Here is an 11,414-nt window from a genome sequence, read left to right as displayed (position 1 = left end):
GAAGCTATCTCTACCGCATACCATATGTCAATTAGCTATAAAAGCTACCTCTACCACATAATACAGAACAATTAGTTACAAAGGCTACCTCTACCGCATATCACATATCCGTTAGCTATAAAAGCTACCTCTACCACGTATCACATATCAATTAGCTATCGAGCTATCTCCACCATTAGCCACAAAAGCTATATCTACCATTAGCCGTAAAGGCTATCTCTACCATTAGCCATAAAGGCTATCTCTACCATTACCCCAAAGGCTATCTCTACCGTTAGCCACAAAGGTTATCTCTACCCTTAGCATAAAGGCTATCTCTACCGCATATTACCACATACTCAAGCCACACACCTCTACACAACAAGTATACCAACTATCATAAAATGGGCCGACCTTGGTGCCTTAGACCCATTGGTATGGTGAGAAGACTCGCCTCGCACTGCTGAAGTCCCGCGGATAACTCTAGCTACTGGACTAACAAGGTAAGACCCAGTAAGTCCCGACGCACTGCTCCAACTCAACTGCCTATAATCATCATGTGATTAACCTGTCACAATCCCGAAACATTATAAACATCCTTTGGGTCAACCCTGGTCAAAGTCAAGGTCAATTAATCAAGGTCAATAGTCCATGTTGACCTCAACTCATCGAGTACAACCAGCCACTCGTCGAGTACAACCAGCCACTCGTCGAGTTCCTTGCATAACTCGTCAGCTCGCCGAATCACTTGAGTGACTCGTCGAGTTCCATAATTTTTGCGGCCGTAAACTCTTAACCGCAAACTCTTGACCGAAAACCCATCCAGTCGAAAACCCCTTGGCCGTAAACCCTTGGCCGACTCGTCGAGTCCCTTTAGTCCTTTTTGTTTTCGGCCTTTTCTAGTGGGAACCGAAGCTCCAAATCACAGATCCAACCACTTATGGTGTAGTTACCACGTAAAGTTGCAAACTTTACGTGTATGCAAAACATCCAAGGCTAGAACCACTTAATAAAACTTGAAAAGGGGCTTAGAGCATGAAGGGGCTAAGACTTGATAAAGTTGGCAACTTTAAGTCCCCACTGGCCCTGAGATATCCAGATCTAAAACCATATGCTCATAACAAGCTCAAATCCAAGAATGATCCCAAACCATACTAATAATGGCCATAAACTTCCATAGAAGGAAATATAAGCAATGAAAAGCCAAGGTTTCGACTTTATACCTCAAAGTAGCTGCAAAACTGGAGGAAATCCCGGATCTACTGCCTTCCACTCAATACAACCTCTTCAAGCTTCCAGTTCCTTCCAAAAGAGCACCAAGAATCACTCTCCAAGCTCACACACACACTCAAAGAGAGAAAGGGCACGAACTAGGGTTTCTCTGGACAAAGGGGGAAATAAGAGAGGCTGCAAATGGGACATAAGTCCTTTAAATAGGGTACCAATCCCTAAAATTTAGGGTTTCCTCTACAGCACCTACTCGCCGAGTCAGGGCCTTCCGACTCGTCGAGTGGGGTCGAAATCCCGCGATTCCTTAAATGACTATACTCGTCGAGTTGGGGCTCCCAAATCGCCGAGTCCATGCACCAAAACCCTAAAAACTTGCATCCATTTAACAATTCCTCGAACATGTGTTACATGTTAATTAGAGATGATTATGTTATGTAGGAGGAGTCTAGACCAATCGTTGAGTACGAGACCTACCTGCTTACGTACGAGGTGAGTCTTCTCACTATACTTACCTGAATGGTAATACTGTGTGACCGGAGGGTCTTATTTGAGTTATTGATCGAAGGGTCTTATTTAAGTTACTGACCGGAGGGTCTTATGTGCTTATTCTGAGTTATTTGATATCATGCATTTTGTCTTTATGATTTATGTTGTATATTATTTTGTGCCTTATTGAGTTAGGACCGGAGGGTCCAAACCGAGTTGTGAGACCGGAGGGTCTTCACTGAGATACCGGACTGGAGGGTCCGACCCGAGCTGTGATACCGAAGGGTCTTCACTAAGACACATGACCGGAGGGTCCTTATTGAGATGTAGCCATGAGAGGCTAGTTATTTGTGTGTGGTATTTTGGGGAACTCACTATGCTTTGTGCTTACAGTGTTGTGTGAAATGTGTTTCAGGTACCTCTCAGGAACGCGGGAAGGCGCCGACTTGATTGTACACACCATCTTGAGATTATGTTTTGAGGATTCTGGGATATTGTCAAACATTTTGTTGTCTTGTGTTTTGAACAACTTATACATTTGGGTTTTTGAGAAAATGAGATTGTGTTTTATGAGGTTTTAAAAATTGAAAATTTTGTTTGAAAATTTAGAGTGTTACAATGTGAATCTTGGATCCCTGAGATTCCAAGATCCTCCTGTGCTGATCTTTAACTGCGAACTCTTATCCATGGTGAATATGGTAAATCAACAACTAAACCAATAACGAGAGGAAAACAAGACAATACTCATGGAAATGGAAAAAATGAGAGAGGAAATCCATAAACCGCATGAAACAACACCTTCTATTTTGCAACCCGGGATCCTCGATGTCGACGACACATTTTCCCTAGGTAATCGTCGAGATACTACAACCTCGGCACCTGCTGCTGCTTCAACTTGGGGAGCAATCACAAATAATTGAACCCCCTTTGATGCAGGATCCTAACGAAACATTCACTACCCTTAAAATACAAGACACTCGTAACTTACTAAATAATAATGCATTTAATACTAACTATGAGGATCTTGATGCAGGTATAAGTCCTATCATGGCTAGGGAACTTCAACAACTAAGACAGGTGATCTCAAGTGTACCAGGAATACCCCCCCCCCCCCCCATGAAGCCATACGATGAAACCACGAATCCTAAATTACATGTCACATAATATAGAGAGAGAATGAAGATGATTCCTATTCCACCACACTTAAAAGAAGCCTGTTTATGCAAAGGCTTTAGATCGACTCTCACAAGATCAACCTTAATATGGCTCCACAATATTCCTCCTTATTCCATTACCTATTTTTCTCATTTATTTAATATTTTTAATAACCAGTTTTCTTGTAGCAGGACATTCGAAAGGATCACTATTGATCTATATCGAGTAGTCCAGGATCCTAATGAATCCCTTAGAGATTTTGTAAACATGTTTGGTAGGGAAGTGTTGAACATTCCCAATATGGACATGGCCACTGTCGTGGAAGCTTTTAAAACGAGCCTAAAGAAAGATTATTCATTCTATGAGGATCATGTGATGACCCCGTGCAAGAGAATGAATGAAGTCAAAATTAGAGTGTTGAGGAAAGTTAAGCTGAAACAACTTCGTGACTCTAGATCTAAGACCAGGTGGCGATTGATGGTGGATATAGAGGTATTTTTATCCGATCTTAACAGATTTGTGTTTCCGTTGCTGGTAGATTAACGACATGAAAAAGAAATTCGCGTTGACAGTGAGAGAGGAAGGTGGTGGTTATGCCGCTCGCCGGAGCTCATAAATCTGGAGGAGAAAATCATAGATCTGAAGACAAAAATCATAGATCTGAAGACGAAAGTCGTAGATCTGAAGAAGAAAATCGTAGTTCTGAAGCTGAAAATCGTAGATCTGAAGCTGAAAATCGTAGATCTGAAGCTGAAAATCATAGATCTGGAGCCAACTGGAGCTTGTGTATCTGATGGCGGTGGTTCACCAGTGGTAGTAGCCGGCAACGGTTTGCCAACGGCAAGGGGTGGTGGCTGGTGGCAACCGGTGATAACGTTTGTGTGTTATTCAAGTTTGAGATGAGAGAGAAGATATCCATGTGAGAGCGTGTCTAGTGTGTGTAGATAGAAATAATAAAAGATGAAAGTGGTTTATTGTGTTATAATTTAATAAAAAAAGTTCTTAAGTGGTTCTTAACCTTTAGCGGTTCTCATTTGATATTATATATATATATATATATATATATATATATATATATATATATATATATATATATATATATATATATAGATATAGACTTAGGTTATTGTATTCTAACTAATTATTGTGTGGATGTAGGAATGATTGTGTACTAATCATTTTAGTTATTTTAAGAAAGACGTTTATCCATATTATTAAGTTAAAAAAAAGAATATTGCCATTTAATTAAAAAAAAGGTAAAAAATGTACATTTCAATTACTTTCAAATTAGGAAACATAAATTTAAAAAGGAAATTTTCAGATATTTTTATAGACTGATACATTCTAATATATTCATACACATCTGAACTTAAATACAAAATCATAAATATTTTTATAGACTGATACATTATAATATAATTGGACATACTCTAATAGAATGTCATCAAAACGAATAAAATTCTTAAGAATAGCATTCTCAAATATACAATAATTGAACAAATGCACTCAATCTTCTTCAACGGTCCAAGTAATCGACTTGTTTACACTTCATATTCTTCAATGCAACTTGTTATTGAACTCAATTCCAAGTCTTTATCGTGTATGATCAATCATTGATTCCTTCTTCAAGTCATTCTGAAAGAATAATTCATTACCAAATGAAAAAGAAAAAATTAAAGTCCTTTGTACAAATCTGCAGACTTGTGAATTGCAGCAAAACTCATAACCAAGAGTTATAGAAAATGCACAAATCATAGAGAAAATATTGAGATTCCATTCTGACAGAATCGGAATTCGATATTCCATTCCAACATAATTGAAATTCAAGATTCAATTCTAGTAGAATCTAAAAGTTTGAATGGCATTGATATTTGTTACCTGAACTACTTGCTTCCTATAAGGGAATTTATTTCCTTTGACTTTGGATCTTCAACTACCGAGTAATATACTCTCGCTCTCCATGTTTTTTTTCGACATCAATTATAGCCTCTTCAAAACCTAAATCCACAAGGAAAACATAATCAACTTTCAAAAATAAAAACATATAGTTTTAAAATAAAACTATAAATTCTGATACAATGCAATAGAAATTAAAGAATTTTAATTTATTCTCAAATATACAACTATCCCCATAGAATGAAATAGAAATTAAAGAATTGTAAATAGTAAATATTGTAACAGAATGCACTAGTAAAACTCCATCACACTATTTAATCGATTTATATATGCATATTACAACTCTATCATCGAATCAATTTCAACCCAACTTAGATATGAAAACCAAACAATGTTTTTGCATTCGCAGCTAGGCACATTTGATACATATTGTAATAGAATTCATTTGATACAACACATGCATATTACAACCACATACATGAACAATTTAAAAATCTAAATAAAACAATTAATAATAAATGTAATTTATATACTAGTTTATATATATACTAATTTTGAACTACATGATGAACAGGAGTTGCTTCTGATTGGACAATTTTTTTTGTTTACTTTTGGTTTATGCAAGTGATTTGTTTTACACGCGTTCTTTTCTCCTTCCACCGAGATTGCCTGTTCTCAATACATTGTCCTTCACCGTTTCTATTTTCCAATAACATTACTCCACCACACCCCACCACCACCGATGTCTCGATATCTGAATACCAGATGCTTTCAAGCCGTCTTCTTCGATTGTGCTTCCCACCCCACCGTATCTGTTCTATTTCCTCACAGAATCCTTTTTTTCCTTCATCCACCGCCATTCACTTCAATCGCTCTCATTTTTATGATTTGCCACATTAGTTTTGTTTTTGAGCCGGTTGCTCCCTCCACCGCCTCTCCCACCCAAGAGAGATCGTAGAAAAACTCGAATCCCTGTTTCCTTTTACAATTTTTTTAGTCACCTTCCAAAATCAACCATCAATTTCGTTTTCTATGGCCTATGGATTCGTTTGCATCTTGGTACCAACTAGCAATTGGGTTTACTTACGTTGTTTTTGCCCATTGTAGCCGCCAAATTCACAACACTTTATCCCATCAACCGATTAATCGAGTCAAGCTCCACTACTTCCATGTTTGTTCCATATTTGGGGGTTAAGTACAGGGTCTGAACTATCTCTAATCAGATCCTAATCCCCATCTACTAATAGAACGCTCATCACCTATCGTCGGCGTCGTTGTCACACTCACAACTTCGAAGCTACAATCTGAGATAGAAGTCGATACATGTATTCCACCGTCTGTACACGGATGTGTATTGAAGCTGATCAGAAGTTCTACTTTTCTCTGTCTCTATTTGCTCCCAGTTTTTATAATTGGGTGTGACGGTTGGTGATGCGATGAAGGTTTGAATCTGATTTGCTGTTTCAGGTGACAAATATTGATCTTTTTGTTCTTTGTTCCGATACGTTGATGTGTTCCTCCAATCTAAATGTTTTATTGTTTTTCTATACTTTCTTTTGATTTATGTGTAATACAGATGGTTTCCTGTTTTTTGGTATGTTACAATGCACACCAATTGTTTGTTGTAATGTTTCACCTGTTGGATTGTTAAATTTAATTAAATTACCTTCATAGGTGCTCAATTTGGGACAATAGGTCTAGAGAAATGACAATTTTCTCATGAAATTGTTAGTTTTTCACCAAAAGCATATGTATGTGTGTGATTGTTTATCTGCTTTTTGTAGATAAATGGGAAGAATTGTACCTCAATATGTCAATGTTTCAGTTTGTTGATGTAGCTAAGTTCTGTATTTTTACTCCATCATATCGTTAGTAAAATATTTGACCTTATTCTTGGGTAATTGTAGGTGAATGATAATCAATGTACTCTTAACTGGGTATTCTAGAAGGAGCCGTTTATGGATCTTATACCAGAAAATGAAACAAGTTGTTTTATGGATGCTTACCATAAGAGATTCAACTCCCCTGCCTTAAACACACAAGTAATATAAGAGTTTGTTTTATTAATCTTAATTTTTGTGATGCACAAATGTATTTTTTTTCTTATATGTTGTATTTTGTTATTAGTATGCACCTGCTAGGGCATGGACTAAATAGGAAATGATGAATGTTGATTGATAAATAGGCTGAAAGTGGTATGTTTTTTTTTATATAGTTAAGAAAATCTTTCCATTGTTCTAATCTGTTTAGTTGCTTATATGCAAACATTTTGGCTAAAGTCATGTAACTTCACACTGCAAGACTAGATGATGTAAGTTCTGTAATTTGATTCTTTAAAAATCTAATAGAAATGATCATAACCAAACAAAATGAACAATAGATACGATTCAGATGATTATTTACAAATTTTGCTGCATGATATTTTTTTGGTTTCTTGATGATAAATCTGTTAATGCACTTTTATGTCAATTTTTATAAGTATGAGTGCCTCTTTAACAACAAATGGTTAAAAGATTATTGTCTACACAATGCTAGCTCTTTGTAAATGTCACTTTATGTAAAGGGTAAAGACAATTATTTTCAAATTTGATTGGTTTGGTTAAGTTAAACAGGTTAGGGTAAGGTAGGTATTTTTGTTTGATAATTGTATTCATGTTTACCAAATCCTCAGCATAATATACTGATTTGCTTCATTCTTCCAATTTTACCCTTTTACCTGATTTTCTGTTGTATGGAGTTTTCATTCAGAGTTACACTCCACATGAATACATTTTTGAATTCATGCATCCATGTTGGTTTTCCGTTTCATAGTATAATCATAAGGTTACTGTCCATAATTTGGAAAATTTTCTTTGTTTGTGAACTAAACAAATAATTTGTCAATTTGCGGGAACCAATACAAAAGTAGCCGGAGCCCGTGAGCCCGATGTATATCTTTTATTAACTTTTGTGATGAGATGGACTTTTGTAGCATATTAAAACATAACGGCATAAATTTAAAATAAAAATCATATTAATACCGTAAATGATAAAAATAAATAAATAAATAAATAAAAAGTATAACTTTGGTGCATAAAGGTGTTTTAGCCTTTGAATGTGTGACACTGGAAAGACTTTTTTCATGATATTTTAAAAATAAGAATAAGAAACGTTAATTCCTTTCATTTTTCTTATTACTGATGGAGCTGTTGAAGATGAAAAAGATATTTGTAATATAATAAAGGATGACCTTGTGGATGGAGGGATGAATTCTCCTATACTTTTCACATTTGGCATAGGTATGTATGACTTCTTTTTAATTATCCCCTATGTGGGTATATTTGTAATTTGTACATGTTAATGAATTCAAGATTATTCACAGGTTCATACTGCAATCACTATTTTTTGCAAATGCTTGCACATATGGGAAGATGATGTTATGATGTTGCATATGATGTAGGTCAGTCTCATCAACATTATGAGGGTATATTTGTAATTTGCCCTTTCTTAAATATACAAAGAATGTTAAAAAGCTTTATTTTTACCAGATTCAATCAGTGATCGGTTACCAAAACTGTTAAACAATGCCTCAGCTCATGTACTTGAAAATGTAACCATTGATGGCCTAGAAACTCTTGAGTCACATGAGGTACACTCCCTCACACACTTTTTGTATTCATTTCAATTTTTTTTATAAAATTTGACCCTTAATTGTTCTGTTTAATACAATTATACCCTTTTCGTATTCCGGACTTTTATGTAAATCCATTAATTATCTCGGGTCGATACTCTAAGGGACCTTTCCTGACATTGTTAAAGCTAGAGGCTTCACAGCTGATATGAGTGCTTACAAGATTGATGTCAAAGTGAGAAAAGCAAAAGGCATACCTTTTTACAGGGTAAAGATCTTAATTTGCACACGTCTCCAAGGGCATTTATGTCTTTTGGATGTATAAAAAACATGTCGTGTGTATTAGGTTTGTGCGAGAGTAGCAAAGCGTATCTTCATTGCTAACTGTCGCGAATGTGTATTCTTTTTGGGGGTGAATCAACAACCACTTATTGTTTGTGATAACCATAAATATGTTTTACTTTAATCATTTATGCAACTGCAACCTTTTTTCTGTGATTGTTAGTTTGATATATGAAAGTTAATGATGTGAGATATGTTTTGATGGATGCCAGGTGGCACCATATAATACATTTTACCCAGAGTTGGAGGAGCACATGAAAGAAGTTGGTGTTGAGAGTGTTCCTAATAGATGGAATGAGTCAATTGCATTGGGTTTAGTGGACCCAAATGATTGTATATACACACAAATACACATGAACTTTGGTTAGTGACACCTGGTTTATTGGATTCCATGGAATTTGTCAATTAGTCCTGGTAACATGAATATAATGAAGGTAAATGTTTATTGTGATAGAGATTTTTGTAATTAGAACAAGGGTATTTTTGTAATTTTGGTCTTATGGATCTATAAAGGAAGATTTATTTAGCGTTTTCGAAAATTAGTTCCGACTCCTGAATTAAGCCAAGATATTACAAATGTAAACTACATCTACTGCCATGTCTATCATCTGATCTAATCCCGCAACGCGGGTTCCTTCACTAGTATATACTAATTTAGAACTACACGAATGAACACTACTTGGCTTGATTGGACCACTTCTTTAATTTCTTTTTGTTTTATTTTTTTTACCCATTTGCTGTGATTGTATTTTCCCATTCGCTTTTGCTTTTACTACGTGTACTCCACCGCCACCATCCACCAATACATACACACCACTGCATCTTCATTAGCAGTTTATCTGGATGCTTCCACCGCCTCTCCAAACCTCTATGGAAGTCTTGGAACCAATATTATTTTCCTTTCTGATTTCGGATTTGAAAGATTTAGACGACAACACACCCAATCGGACCGTCGCCATCCTTTTCCAATCGGAGCTATTTGACAGAAAAATCGAATCGTCGCTGCTTCGCTCTTTCTTCATCGTCGCCCCAATTGATTCAGATTCTTCGGTCATCTCCGGTGAATCCGACAACATGATGACCACTATCACTCATCATCTCAACACGTCTGCAAGTGGTGAGTTAAAATTATGCAGTAGAAGCCATCGATTTTGATTTTACATTCTTCAAGCCAGGTAAATCGAGCCCACAACCACACCCGATTTCTATTTTCTTCATCGGCTTCTTCTGTTGTCAGTGCTATTTCTATTTTCATTAAATTCCACACTTTCTTTCAATTAGATCACCGAGGCCACTATGCACCCTCTCCCTCTGTGTGATAATATGTTTCTGCTTTCGGTAGCTTAAGTTTAGGGCTTTTCAGCCTCTTGATTGATTGTTTTTCATTGACTTTGTCTAGATAACATACTTCATGATTTTCCTGTATAATGAATGAAGAACAATGTAATGGCTACTGGATCCAATTGACAAAGGGCGCAGGTAAGAGATCCAATGTCAATCGTGCTTATTTTTAATAATTTTCAAATATCAAAGAAACTCACATGGAATTGAAAATATAGTTTAGAATGGGATGGTGAGTTTATTAAATGTTGAAATGCTTGCCTACTAGGTGTTTGTTAAAAATCCTTATTGAACTTTTAAAATCTTACAGGTTCTTTTATCTATTGGATTGTTACTGAATGTGGAATGTATCAACTGGCAAGGTACAACTATTTCTAGCTCTAGCTTTAGTCAACCAATTATATCTAAATCTTATTCTCCCAATTGCAGTAACCACTATGAAAGATTCATATCCAAAAGCTCTATTAACTTCTAATGCATTTTATTGGATTGTATAATGCTTTAGGACCTGGTGGAATTTTTGTTGACCTGCCAACAGAAACAAGTTGCCATCTTTTTCTTTTAAATAATAACAGGTGATATGTTGGGTGAACATGGAACTGTAGATGATAAAGTGTTTTTTTGCTACAAATCATGGTACTATGACGAAAACTATGATGTAAAGATGGTAATTGAAGATCCTTTTGGTACAATCAAGAATAACCTTGAACTTAACCTTACTGCCAATAACAGTATTGTTGGTTGGTAAAAACTATGAATTAATGATATCCAAGTGTGTGGATATCATTAATAGATTTGTGGTATTTTACAAATCTATTAATGATATCATTCCTAATCATTTTCCCTATCAAAAATAGTTGAAGAGGGAAGGGTATATGTGGTATTTTACAAATACTAGATTTGTAAGAATGGATTACTTACATTTTTTTTAAATATTACTTACATTTTTTTTTAATTTAATTTTACTTTATAAACAGTTGAAAGATTTTGGGAGTAAATATTTAATTTTTAATTTTTCTAAAAATGGCAATTTTATGAGGTAGTTGGATTGGTTTACTAAGAAATGGCTTTTTGGGTTGTTTTTTTTATCTCTATTGGTAAGTGCTCCATTGACACTCAAAAAGTTCATGGGGTTGGTCTACTTTTGCTGCCAATTTAATTCAAAGAATGAAGGGTATAATTGGTATATTATAAACACTAGAGTTGTGAGAAGGAAAGCTTTATTTTTTCTGATATAGAACTAAAGGATGTTGGGAGTATGTTTTTATTTTTTATTCTCAAGAATGGGATTATATCATTATGCTTAATTTTCATCAGGATGTTGTGTTGTTCATACTATTGTTTTATTTTTATTTATTTGTGAATCTTGACTTGA

At 35.3% G+C, this 11,414-nt stretch overlaps 1 long non-coding RNA gene across 3 annotated transcripts; it reads left to right on the top strand.

The window, feature by feature from the left end:
• Nucleotides 1-9,367: 9,367 nt before the first annotated feature.
• LOC145140596 (uncharacterized) lies at nucleotides 9,368-11,414 on the top strand. 3 transcript variants are annotated; one of them, XR_013722212.1, is made up of 4 exons: nucleotides 9,372-9,815; nucleotides 10,098-10,177; nucleotides 10,350-10,401; nucleotides 10,545-11,414. It is a non-coding gene; the product is annotated as an uncharacterized LOC145140596 (long non-coding RNA). The 3 variants fall into 3 exon arrangements; XR_013722213.1 differs by having other exon boundaries at nucleotides 9,368-9,873; nucleotides 10,350-11,414; XR_013722210.1 differs by having other exon boundaries at nucleotides 9,375-9,815; nucleotides 10,350-11,414.

The sequence above is a fragment of the Lactuca virosa genome, chromosome 9, assembly GCF_052849685.1.
Source record: "Lactuca virosa cultivar CGN04683 chromosome 9, Lactuca_virosa_CGN04683_v6, whole genome shotgun sequence".
Lineage (NCBI taxonomy): Eukaryota > Viridiplantae > Streptophyta > Magnoliopsida > Asterales > Asteraceae > Lactuca > Lactuca virosa.
Note: the sequence above shows the minus strand (reverse complement) of the source record. Positions and strands in the feature narration are given on the sequence as shown.